Source organism: Equus quagga, unplaced genomic scaffold, assembly GCF_021613505.1.
Source record: "Equus quagga isolate Etosha38 unplaced genomic scaffold, UCLA_HA_Equagga_1.0 73948_RagTag, whole genome shotgun sequence".
NCBI classification, from domain to species: domain Eukaryota; kingdom Metazoa; phylum Chordata; class Mammalia; order Perissodactyla; family Equidae; genus Equus; species Equus quagga.
Window position 1 is genome coordinate 111,287 of NW_025802963.1, and position 14,003 is coordinate 125,289.

At 40.8% G+C, this 14,003-nt stretch overlaps 1 pseudogene; it reads right to left on the reverse strand.

The window, feature by feature from the left end:
* Positions 1-9,696: 9,696 nt before the first annotated feature.
* Positions 9,697-10,640, reverse strand: LOC124234449 (olfactory receptor 2Z1-like; annotated as a pseudogene).
* Between the last annotated feature and the right edge of the window lie 3,363 nt (positions 10,641-14,003).

Here is a 14,003-nt window from a genome sequence, read left to right on the forward strand (position 1 = left end):
AGCTAGGAAGTGAAAATGGTATTTTTACCCAGAGAAGCATGACCCGGACTTCATTTCAGCCCGGATATTCCAGGAAGTGGGGATCACGCTGGTCTGCAATACCGAGAGGAATGTGGAGGGGGTGGCAGTGAGGCTGTTTCCTTCAGCACCTGGACAGCAGCCGCCCCTGGACTGGCTCCTGTCAGGCTGCAGTGGGTCTGGGGGTACAGGGTACAAGTCTCAGAGCCTATCAGGAGCCCACAGATTGAGGGCCTGGTTGGTTGGGTAACAAGCACATGAAAAGTTACTCAGCATCACAGCCACTAGGGAAATGCCAATCAAGGCCACAATTGATACCACTTCACAACCACTAGGATGGCAAGAAAATAAAAAAGGGAAAATAACGAGTGTGGATGAGGATGTGGAGTGATTGGGACCCTCAGACACTGCTGGTGTGTATGTAAAATGGTGCAGCCATGAGGGAAAACCGTTTGGTGGTTCCTCTATAAATTTAACCTAGAATTACCATATGACCCACGCCCAGGTATATTCCCCAAAGAATTGAAAACAGGTGTTCAAGCCAAAATTTGTACATGAAAGTCCACAGTGACACTATTCACAATTGCCAAAAGTTTGATTTTTGGGAAATAATCCAAATATTCATTAACAGATGAATGGTAAGCAAAATGTGGTCCATCCACATGAAGGAATATTATTTGGTCATAAAAAGGAATGAAGCACCGACACATCCTACAACTTGGATGAACATTGAAAGCATGATGTTAAGTGAAAAGAGCCAGACACAAAAGGTCACATATTGTACAATTCCACTTACGTGAAATGTCCAGAATAGGCAAATCCATAGAGACATCAAGCAGATTGCTGTTTGTCATGGGCTGGAGGGTGGGGGAATGGGGAGTGCCTGCTGATAGGGATGAGGCCTGGTCTTTGGTCAGGAAAATGTCTTGGAGCTCGACAAAGGAGGTGGTTGCACAGCATCATGAATGTCCTAAATGCACGGAATTGTGTGCTTTACAGTGGCTAAAATGGTGAATTTCATGTTATGCGAATTTTACCTCAACCAAAAAATGATATTTTCTCACATATATAATATATATTCGTTATATATATTTGATATACATATATATATTTGTTAATCTGGGTTTTTCATATAATAATATATTGTGAACATCTTTCTATGACATTACGTTATCTTACCGTGACATAAAAATGATCATCTTGGTATTTAAAATCTTTAAATGTTAAGTGTGAAGCCACTCTTTATTTTTTAAAATGGAACCATGTTTGAAAATAACAAAAGCTTGCCTCACTTTGCAAGAAGTCTCATCATGCCATCGTGCACATTGATGGCTTGAGATATTCTATGGATTATAGATTGTGGTGTTCTTAATGAAATAACTTTTCGTGTACAAATTTCATTTTTATAGCAATAGATACACGGATATTTATGTAAGATGTGGGTGTTGTCAAAGACCTTTCATAGAACATGTGTGGACTCTGCAGATACTGATGTTTTTGGTCCTTTCAACAGAGGTAGACCACTGAGAAGGGAGAAGGCAATAGTTCAGCTCCCCACTGCAAATGCTGATAGCAATTAACTCACTTGCTCAAGGTCACTCAGTGAGTGGTGGAGTGGGGGTGAATTTGGTCAGCTTGGCATCAGAGGTATGCCTTAAGCTACAAAGGAAGTGATCTCCAAGGTGTGTGTCAGCCCTAGGTGCATCAGATCACCTGGGGAAGCACTCCAGGATTCCTAGATGAGACTCTGACAGTGGAGCCTAAATTCTTAAATATAACAGTTTTCACATGGAATACATTCACTCACATAAAAACATAATATGCACAGTGAAAATTATTGGTCCTCCATATGTCGTTTGCCGAGTTTCTTCTTCTTTAGGTAAATACTTTTCTTTTTTTATATTGTTTCATAGTATATTTATGTAAAGTAACATATGTGCTTAGTTGCACTTGGCCTGATCTCAACATTGTATGTAAATTTACAAAATTTACAAAAAGTAAAATTTTGCATGTGTGCTCACTGTGCCATGGTGGCCCAGCCTGTTCAGTGCTTTCTGCTGAAAAGCCCGTGTGAAGCCCCACCTCTGCAAGCAGGACCTGCCACCCAACTGTGGTTGCCTAGCCTGCCTCAGTGAAGGCACTCTGCTGAGTGGCTGTGGCCTGGCCGGTGCAAATGCAGAGCATCCTACTGACACAACCATGAGTAGATGAGGCAGGAACAGCAAATGCAGCCCAATGATGACAGGGGGAGTCTCACCAGAAGTAACAAGAAGCACAGGAGAACCAGTGACCCTGTCCCCAGTGGTGGCATCCCTGGCACCACCTTCACCACCAGCAGCAGCTGTACACAAGTTCGTGAGTCCCCAGCCCCCTGCCAAGGACAGTGACACCAGTGAATGCAGCACCTCTGGGAGAGGTGCAACCAGCACCCCAAGACATCCCGGGAACAGCAACACAGGTGGAGCATGGGACTGCAGTGTGTGAACCTGCAGAGACCCAGTGGAGGACCATGGGACCCAGGTGACCAGAACCAAAGTAACCAAAACTGTACTCAAATAAGAAAAGGTGGTTCCTACCAGAAATGCACCAGCAGAGGATCAAAAACCATCATCAGAACCTAGATCATCAAAAATCATGAAGAACTACAGTAACACGGCAGAACAGAATGAGAATGACAGCTCTGTAGAAACAGAACCTGAAGTCACAGAAGATTACAACCTGACTGATGGAGAATTCAAAATAGCAGTCATAAAGAAACTCAGCAAATTACAAGAAAACTCAGAAGGACAGTTCAGTGAGCTCAGGAATTAAATTAATGAGCAGAAGGAGTACTTCACCAAAGAGATTGAAGCTCTACAAAAAATACAAACAGAAATTCTGGAGATGAAGGATACAGTTAATGAGATAAAAATAATGTAGAAAGCACAAAAAATAAGTAGATCATATGGAGGAGAGAATTAGTGACGTTGAAGACAGAAATCTAGAAATGTTTCAGGTGGAGGATGAGAGAGAAGTAAGATTTAAAAATGAAGAATTTCTTTGAGAAACATCAGACTGAATTAGGAAAAGCAACATAAAGATTGTAGGTATCCTAGAGGGAGAAGAGTGGGAGAAAAGAGCAGAGAGCTTGTTTAAAGAAATAATACATGAGAACTTCCCAAACCTGGGGAAAAACTGGACATACATGTACATGAAATCAATAGAACTCCTAATTACATCAGTGCAAAAAGACCTTCTCCAAGGCATATACTATTAAACTGTCAAAAGTCAATGAGAAAGAAAAAATATTAAGGGCATCAAGGCAGAAGAAAATAACCCAAAAAGCAACCCCTATCAGGCTTTCATTTGATTTCTCAGCAGAAAACTTAGAGGGTAGGAGAGAATGAAATGATACGTTCAAAAGAGGGAAAGAGAAATACTTTCAGCCAACAATACCCTATCCAATGAAACTATCCTTCAGATACAGTGGAGAAATAAATGCTTTCTCAGATAAACAAAAGGCGAGGGAGTTCATCGCCACTAGACCTCCTTTACAAGAAATACTCAAGGATGCTATGATACCTGAAACAAAAAGGCAAAGGCCTACAATGTTTACACAAGAAGATAAATAGACAAAATCAGAAAACTGTAGCTCTCTTTCAGGAGAGCAAATACTTAATTATAACATAAAAGATAAAGGGAAAGAAAGCATGAAAAATAACTATAAACGCTTCATGGTGCTGGCCTGCTGGCATAGTGGTTAAGTTAACACACTGTGCTTTGTCGGCCCAGGTTTGTGGATTTGGATCCTGGGCATGGACCAACACACCACTCATCGAGCCATGCTGTGGCGACATCCCACATACAAAATAGAGGAAGATTGGTACACATGTTAGCTCAGGGCAAATCTTCCTCAACCAAAAAGCCAAACAGACAAACAAAAACCCTTTAAACACGTCAACTGAGTCACAAACTCACAACACAAAATAGAATAACTTGTGACAACAAAAACATAGATGGGCAGGAGGGAAGGCATAGAACCTGCATAGGCTAATGGAGAGATGAGGCTATCAGAAAATGGACTATCTTGTCTACGAGATCTTTTATATAAACCTCATGGTGAATGCCATAAAGTATCTCAGAGCAGAGTAACAAGTCATAAACAAAGAGAAAATTGAGAAAACCATCACAGAAAACCACCAAACTGAAATGGTAGTCAGAAATACAAAGGAAAAGAAACAATGGAAATATAGAACAATTGGAAAACAAGAGATAAAATGGCAGGATTAAGCCCTCATATATTAGCAATCACTCTAAGTGCAAATGGACTGAATTTACCAATCCAAAGACACACAGTGCCTGCATGGATTAAAGAAAAAGGCCCAACCGTATGCTGCCTCCAGGAAACACAGCTATAAAGACAAACAGAGCCTCAGAGTGAAGGGATGGAAGATGATACTTCAAGCAAATGGCAATCATAAGAAAGCAGGTGTAGCTATGCTCATATCACACAAAGCAGACTTCAAGAGAAAAAAGACAATGAGAGAAAAAGATGGGCATTATATAATGATAAAAGGAATATTCCAGCAAGAATACATAACACTTATTAATGCATATGCTCCTAACACAGTAGCAGCAAAGCATGTAAAGCAACTATTAACAGACCTAAAGGGAGAAATTGATAGCAACACAATAGTAGTAGGAGACCTCAACACCCCACTTACATCAATGGATAGATCATCCAGACAGAAAGTCAAGGAAAGTGGCCTCAAATGAAATACTAGACCAGATGGACTTAATAGATTTATTGAACCCTCCATCTCATAACAGCAGAATATACATTCTTCTAAAGTGCATATGGGACATTGTCAAAGATGGACCATATGTTGGGAAACAATGCAAGCCAATAAAATTAAGAAGATTGAAATCACATCAAGCCTCTTTTCTGACTATTATGCTGTGAAAGTAGAAATCAACTACAAGCAAAAAGCTAGGAAAGTCACAAATATGCAGAGAAGAAACAACATACTACTGAAGAAACATTTGATAAATGACAAAATCAAAGGAGAAATAAAAAAAATCTTGGAGACAGATGAAAATGAAAGCATAACATACCAACTCCTATGGGATGTGCAAGGCAGTCCTAAGAGGAAATTTATGGCAATACAAACTTACCTCAACAAACAAGAAAAATCTCAAATAAGTAATCTTAAACTACAGCTAGCAGAGCTTGAAGAACAAACTGAGCCCAAAGTCAGCAGAAGGAAGGAAATAACAAAAATTAGTGCAAAGTAAATGAAGTAGAGACTAAAAAAACAATAGAAAGTATCAATGAATCTGAGAGCTGATTCTTTGAGAAGATGAACAAAATTGACAAACCATTAGCCAGACTCATTAAGAAAAAAAGAGAGAAGGCTCAAATAAATAAACTTAAAAATAAAGAGGAGAAAATAACACAGATACCACAGAAATAAGGATTATAAGAGAATACTATGAAAAACTATATTTCAACAAGTTGGATAACTTAGAAGAAATGGATAAATCCTTAGACTCATACAACCTCTCAAAACTGAATCAAGAAGAAAAAGATAATCTGAATAGATCAATCACAAGAGATTGAAACAGTCATCAAAAACCTCCCAAAAAATGAAAGTCCAGGACCAGATGCCTTCTCTGGAGAGTTCTGCCAAATATTCAAAGAAGATTTAATATCTATCCTCAAGCTGTTCCAAAAAATTGAAGAAGATGCAATGCTTTCTAATGGATTCTATGAGGCCAACATTACCCTGAAGCCAAAACCAGACAAGGACAAAACAAAGAAGGAAACTCCCAGGCCAATATCGCTGATGAACATAGATGCAAAAATCTCCCCCAAATATGGGCAAATTGAATACAACAATACATTAAAAGAATTATACACCACAGTCAAGTGGGATTTAGTTCAGGGATGCAGGGATGGCTCAACATCCACAAATCAATCAATATGATACACAACATTAACAAATTGAGGAATAAAGATCACATGATCATCTCAATAGATGTTGAGAAAGCATTTGACAAGATCCAGAATCCATTTGTGATAAAAAACTATTAAATGGATATAGAAGGAAAGGACCTCAACATAATAAAGGTCATATGGGACAAACTCATAGCCAATATCATATTTAGCAGTGAAAAACTGAAAGCCATCCCTCTGAGAACAGGAACATGACAAAGATGCCCACTCTCACCCCTCCTATTCATCATAGTACTGGAGGTTTTGGCCAGAGCAATTAAGCAAGGGAAAGATATAAAATGTATCCAAATTGGAAAGGAAGAAGTAAGACTCGTGCTGTTTGTTGATGACATGATTCTATATATAAAAACCCTAAACAATCCACCAGAAAACTATTAGAAATAACCAAAAACTGAAGCAAAGTTACAGGGTACAAAATCAACTTACAAAAATCAGTTGCATTTCTATACACCAATAATGAACTAACAGGAAGAGAAATCAAGAATACAATCCCATTTACAAGCGCAACAAAAAGAATAAAATATCTAGGAATAAACTTAACCAAGCAGGTAGAGGAACTATACACTGCAAATTATAAAACATTATTGAAAGAAATAGAAGACGTAAAGAAATGGAAAGATATTCCATGCTCATTGATTGGAATAACAAACATAGTTAAAATGTCCATAGCACCTAAAACAATCTACAGAGTCAATGCAATTCCAATCAGAATCCCAATGACATTCTTCAAAGAAATAGATCAAAGAATCTTAAAACTTGTATGGAACAACAAAAGATCACAAATAGCCAAAGCAATCCTGAGAAAAAAAGAACAAAGCTGGAGGCATCACAATTCCTGACTTCAAAATATACTACAAAGCTGTGTAATCAAAACAACATGGTACTGGAAGAAAAGCAGACACACAGATCTAAAGAACAGAATTGAAAGTCCAGAAGTAAAACCACACGTCTATGAACAGCTAATCTTAGACAAAGGAGCCAGGAACATGCAATGGAGAAAGGAAAGTCTCTTGAATAAATCGTGTTGGGAAAACTGAACAGCCACATGCTGTTCACCTTGTTAATTATAACCATTCTGTCGGGGGTGAGGTGATATCTCAGTGTAGTTTTGATTTGCATTTCCCTAATAATTTGTGATGTTTAACATCTTTTCATGTGCCTGTTGGCCATCTGTATATCTTCTTTGGAAAAATGTCTGTTCAGATCCTAAGCCCACTTTTTGATCGAGTTGTTTGTTTTTGTTGTTGAATTGTATGAGTTCTTCTTTTTTTCATTGAGGAAAATTGGCCCTGAGCTAACATCTGTGCCAATCTTCCCCTATTTTGTAGGTGGCCTGATGAGCAGTATGTAGGTCTGTGCCCAGGATCTTAACCCGTGAACCCCGGGCCACTGAAGCACAGTGCATGAACTTAATCACTGTGCCCCCAGAATAACCCCTGTATGGGTTCTTTATATATTTTGGAAATTAACCATCATCAGACATATGATTTGCAAATAACTTATCCCAGTTGGTGGGTTGTCTTATCGTTTTGGTCGTGGCTTCCTTTGCCTTGCAGGAGATTTTTAGTCTGATGCAGTCCCATTTGTTCATTTTTTTCTTTTGTTTCCCTTGCCTGAGTAGACACAATATTCAAAAAAATGCTGCTAAAATCCATGTCAAAGAGTGCACTACCTGTAGTTTCCTCCAAGAGTTTTATGGTTTCAGGTCTTACATTCAAGTCTTTAATCTATTTTGAAGTAATTTCTCTGCATGGTGTAAGGTAATGGTCTACTTTCACTCTTTTGCATGTGGCTGTTCAGTTTTCCCAACACGATTTATTCAAGAGACTTTCCTTTCTCCATTGCATGTTCCTGGCTCCTTTGTCTAAGATTAGCTGTTCATAGACGTGTGGTTTTACTTCTGGACTTTCAATTCTGTTCTTTAGATCTGTGTGTCTGCTTTTCTTCCAGTACCATGTTGTTTTGATTACACAGCTTTGTAGTATATTTTGAAGTCAGGAATTGTGATGCCTCCAGCTTTGTTCTTTTTTTCTCAGGATTGCTTTGGCTATTTGTGATCTTTTGTTGTTCCATACAAGTTTTAAGATTCTTTGATCTATTTCTTTGAAGAATGTCATTGGGATTCTAAAGTATTAGAGAGGATGTGGAGAAAAGGGAGCCCTCGTACACTGCTGGTGGAAATTCAAACTGATGCAACCACTGTGGAAAACAGAATGGAGATGTATCAAAAAATTAAAGATAGAAATTTCTTATGATCCAGCTGTCCCACTACTGGGTACATGAAATCAATAATACAAAGTGTTTTATACATCCCTATGTTCACTGCAGCATTATTTACAATAGCCAGGACATGGAAACAACACAAGTGCCCACCAACTGATGAATGGATAAAGAAGATAAAGATATACCACACACACACATATATATGGAACACACAAACAATGGAATACTACTGAGCCATAAAAAAGTCAAAATCATCCCATTTGCAACAACATGGATGGAACTTGAGGGTATTATAACTGAAATAAGCTAGACAGAGAATGAGAAATATTGCATGATTTCACTCATATGTGGAAGATAAACAAACGCTTGCATAAAGAGACCCGATTAGTGGTTACCAGAGAGGAAGGAGGGATGGGAGGGTGGGAGAAAGGAGTAAAAAACACATATGTATGGTGACAGATAAAATCTAGACCATTGGTGTTGAGCACAATGCAGTCTATACAGAAACTGATATATAATAATGCACAACTGAAATTACACAATGGCATAAACCAATGTGACCTCAATAAAATAATAAAAAAATAAAACTCCCCACTCACCAATCCCTTTCTTCAACACACAATACTCCCACACAAAGATTCGCACCTGACATTCAAAATGCTTAGGATGACATGTCAACTCAGCCTTCATATGGATAGAAATGGCTCTAATTCTTAATCCAAAGAAACATTAGAACTATCTCTGAAAGATAAAGAATTAAGATACATCATTCCCTGGAAATCATTAATTGAGTAATCTTAACTCTTGTGCCACTTGGTGATGATTATAGAAGTTTAAAAATGGCAGTATCTAATCTTAGACAGCCTTGACGTTCAGTTAAGAGTGGGTTTCAACATCTTACATCTCTGCCCTATAATAATTGAGGCAGCAAAAGTAACACATACTTGGACTGACCAGTTAGGGTCATCTTGAGTGACAGCCTTCCACTTCTGTAAAATCTAAAACTATGACTCAAACAAAGACACAGCTAAGAACCATCAGGGTCAGGGACTCTCTGAGCGTCACTGTCAGAGTAACAGCCTCTGGATCCTTTTTCTTGCTTTATTTCAAGGTTTGGATCCAAGACTCATCGCTCACTGTGCTGAAATGTATAAGAATGGAGTGTAGGGAAGGGCGCTAATAGGTGGCCAAAATATCTAGAAGCTGGGGTTCATCTCTGCTTTTGGATTGGCATTCTTCTAGTAAAAAATTAGTTCTGTTTAAGACTAAAAACCGCCCCCCCTCGTTTTGTTTAAGTGATTGGGGTCATTATGTTTGCTTTCTATAAATCCACAAGATAGGAGGTGAACCTGGGAAGAGAAAGGGAGCTGGTCATAGTACATCTTTCACCTGTACTGTGAATAAAAGAGGTTTCTACTGTAAGGGAGGGTCCCTGTGACAACCCGGCATCCCCCTTGAGGTCATCTCCTTGATCTGAACCCAGCTCTGCCAGGGACCTTGACCAGAGCCATTCGAACTTCTCGATTTCTTAGGCCATAGATGAGGCGGTTGATTGTTGGAGAGACAAGACTGTAGAAGAGGGAGACCACGTTGTCCTGCTGTGGGCTGTGGTAAGTACCTGGCACCATGTACATGAACACGGCTGCCCCATAAAAGAGCCCCACTAGAGCGATGTGCGAGGAGCAGGTGGTGAAGGCCTTGTGTCGGGCCTCAGCGGAGTGCATTCAGAGAATAGCCCCCAGCACTTGGCTGTAGGAGGTGGCTATGAGTGACAGGGGCAGCAGCAAGATCAGCACCAAGGAGATGGACAGCGCCAACTCATAAGCTGAGGTGTCAGCGCAAGAGAGCTTCAGCAGGGCAGGCAGTTCACAGAAGAAGTGGTCCACAACGCGTGAGGCACAGTAGGGGAAGTGCAGGATGGTGGAAGTCTGGATGCACGCCACAAGTACACCTGACAACCAGGAGGTGCCCAGCATGAGCAGGCAGACCTGACATCTCATGAGTAAGGGATAATGCAGGGGGTGGCACACGGCAACATAGCAGTCATAAGACATGAGGGATAGCATGACACCCTCAGAGACACCCATCAGCATCAGAAAGAACATCTGAGCTCCACAACCTTGGAAGGAGATGAAACTCTCTCCCTGCAGGAAGTCGACTGCCATCTTGGGGATGGTGACCAGTAGAAAGCCAACATCCAACAGGGAGAGTTGGCTGAGCAGGAAGCACATGGGGGTGTGGAGCCTGGAGTCTGTGCTGGTCAGGAAGAGCAGGATGGCATTACCCAGAAGGCCCATGGTGAGTACAGTGACCACAAGGGAGAATAGGACCAGATGTGGCCCTGAGTGGCTGAAGAGTCCCATGAGAGTGAAGTCGAGGTCACAGACTGATTTGATTCCCTCATCCTCCAGGAAGTGTCATTCATCTGCAAGAAGAACAGGATATTTGGCAAGGAATCTCACTGGAGGTAAGGTTCATCTCAAATGCCAACTGCAGTTGTTTGATAATGGCTGCCTGGAGTCTCTTGAGAACCATGCTGAGCACATTCAGGTTCAGTAGGGAAAAAATACCATGATTGGTTCATTATGTCTGCACTGGTCGGGAGATGAGGAACAGGAAAATGATGTCTGCATTTGTCATTTATTAATAAAAGTCATGTTTTCACCCTTCAGGCAAACACCACCCACTAACACTTGCAGTTAAACCACCTGTCACCAAGATAGACAGTGCAAGTCAGCCCCAGTGGAATATTGGACTACACCCCATGCTAGAGGCCTTGAGGTGAAAGCAGAAGTGGGATTCTGAAGAGACTAGAATATGAAGTTGGAGAATTGCCAATGATGATAGGGGATGATGAGGCTGGATCAAAAATTAAGTCCCAAACCATGAGGAAGTTCTCATTTCCAAATTCTGGAATGAAAGAAAGGAAGGGCTAATGTCTGGTAAGGGTAAGAGGTGGGATGACATTTAGGATGTGGACCCAAGGTGTCTATACCATAAAGAGACATATGAGGTTGGAAACAAAAGGGTGTGGTGTGGGGGACAAGTTGTTCAGAATATCAGACATCTTTTTGAGGCTTGATTTCATAGTGTGGGAGGGGAGAATATTTTTCTTAGTGTGTATTAGGTATTAAATCTGCAGAATCAATTAGTGGACAAGGAAGATGTCTGAAGGATCAGAGGGACTGCCCCCACCTAACCAAAAATACTGATACTTGACCTTCTTACCTTCAACGTGACCTCCAGGGAAATCAAATTGCCCTGGAATACTATTCACACACATCACCTTCAACACTGAGAACTTCTGGGCCAAAGTGGCATCTGTCACCATCATCAGTGGAGAAGTACAGAGAAGTGTATAGAGAATTATAGAGGAGACAGCCTTTTGAGACCAGGAGGGTTCTACCTTGGAAAGATCCAGAAGAGGTCTGCTTTATCAGATGTGCAAAGGAAGTGAGCTATTTAGAGACCAGGAAGGGTCAGTGTTGAGCGGGTGTCTACTCAAGACCCTCTGATGCCCAAATCATTGATCACACTTACCCTGCATGTCTTTCAGCTTCTCTGACTTGATTTCCTGTAATCATGAAACTTGGCCAAGGGTTTTTCCCTTACCTAACTGCTGACTGCTGCCTTCTCTCCATCTCTCTCTCTCTGTATTGCCCATTTCAATGTCACACTAAAGCTGACATTGAAGGCTTTCTTAAATGACTGCCTATCCAGATTTCCCATCACATCAAGGTCCTTCATTATCCTGTCCACAACTATTCATTTATTCATTCATTCAAAGAAAATTAAGTTCCTCTTAAGTGCCAGTCACTGAAGGAGGCATAAGGGACACAGTGGTGGAAAAGATGGACAAGGTCACTGCTCTCATGAGAGATATAAGAAACAAGGAAACAAGTAAAACAAATAGTTTTTACTAGAAATAAATACAAAGAAATAAGCAGGGAGATCCTATAGGAAGTCACTAGAGAAACCATCTTTGGATGAAGTGGTTGAGGGAGGCCTCTCTGCACCGGCGAGAGCTGCTCTCAGAATCAAACTGTTATAAGAAGGAGAGGGAAGCCGTAACTATCTCATTTCACCTGTGGGAAGGAGTCAGACAGGCCAATTATGGTTCTGGCTGACATGGAATTCTTTAAGAGTGAAATCTACCCCAAATGGAATGAGAGCTTCATGAGGTAGTGTTTGTTGTATTCATTCAATGATGTGTGGGGTGGAAACACAAAGAGCTCTTAGTGCTGCCCTCAAAGAACTTAGAGTTTGGTTGGGGTGCAAGTAGATAAGCAAATCACTCTACGACAGCATGAAAAGGGATGCAACAAAGACATATGTATTGAGCTGGGGGTTCCAATGGGGTCTAGTGCCCAAGTCTGTCTGTAGGGGTAGGACAGTAGGAAATGATTTTCAGAAGAGGAGACATTTGTGCTGTGTTGAAAGTCAGCTATGGTCATTTTTTAGGCAGGTAGAGAAAAAGGTCATTTCAAAGAGAAGCAATATGGTGTGTGTGGATTGTTTGGCATATAGTTAAGAGAATACACTCTGGGCTTAGAGCAAGATTTGAATGCCAACTCAGCTGCATCCTAACTTTGTGACTTCAGGTGCATTATTCAATCTTCCTGGGACTCAGTTTCTCATCTGTCTATGGGGATAAATAACACCTTCTTCATAGGAGTAGCTATGAGCATTAAATGAGATAATGAATTCAAGAGCTTAGCACAATGACAACCACATGGCAATTTCTTGATTTAAGTTCACAACTAGTGGTCCTATTGTAGAGGAAGCGTAAACATTAAAAAAGACAGACTGGATGACTTCTAAAACCCCTTCCAGAGGAGTGACATCAGCAACATGGCAGAGTGAGCTGTTCCCTTTGTCTCTGCCCCTCTAAATTAAACTAAATGAACATTCAATGACTGATCGGGGATACCCACACAGCACAACAGGATGCCTGAGAGACCTACACAGTTATACTTCTGAAGGTGGATGGACTGGATCCCCAGGATAGCAGCAGCAAGCCAGGTTTCAGGATCTCACATAGCAGGTGTTGCTACTCTAACAGGAGGTTGGGACAGCCCAGACTGCACATGAACACTATCCTCACCTACAGGAGGGTACACTGTGCTGTACCACCTGCCAGTGGGCATGCGCCCCAGCATGACTGTAAGAAGAAGTGGTGGCAGCCCTGTGAACATGCATGAACATCATCCTGGCCTCGGGGAGCAGCCACTGTGTCATTGCAGCCCTGCCAGTGGGAATGTGACCCATTGCGACTGCAAGAGTAGGTGAGTGCAGACCTGTACACCCATGTGAACAACATCCTGGCCTGCAGGAGTGCAAACTGTACCTGCACAACTTTCAGCAGATGGTGTGGGATCAGAAAACATAGCTCCTGCTTCCCCTCAGTGGTAGCAATTGGAATCTGCAACCTGATACTATCACAAATGTGCCAGGAAAGGATTGGTTCATCAAACGTGAAAAAGTACTGTAACAATCCAGAGCAGAAGGAAAATTACAAGTCTCCAGAAACCAATCCTGAAGTCACAGAAATATACAATATAAATGACAGAGAATTTAAAATAGTTTCATAAAGAAATTCAATGAGTTATAAGAAAAATAAGAAAGACAGTTCAATGAACTCAGGAATAAAATTAATGAGCAGTAGAAATACTTCACCAAAGAGATTGGAAGCAAAAAAACCCAAAGAGAGATTCTGGATAGGAAGAATCAAATTAGAGATAAAAAATAATCTAGACTCCTTAAAAAA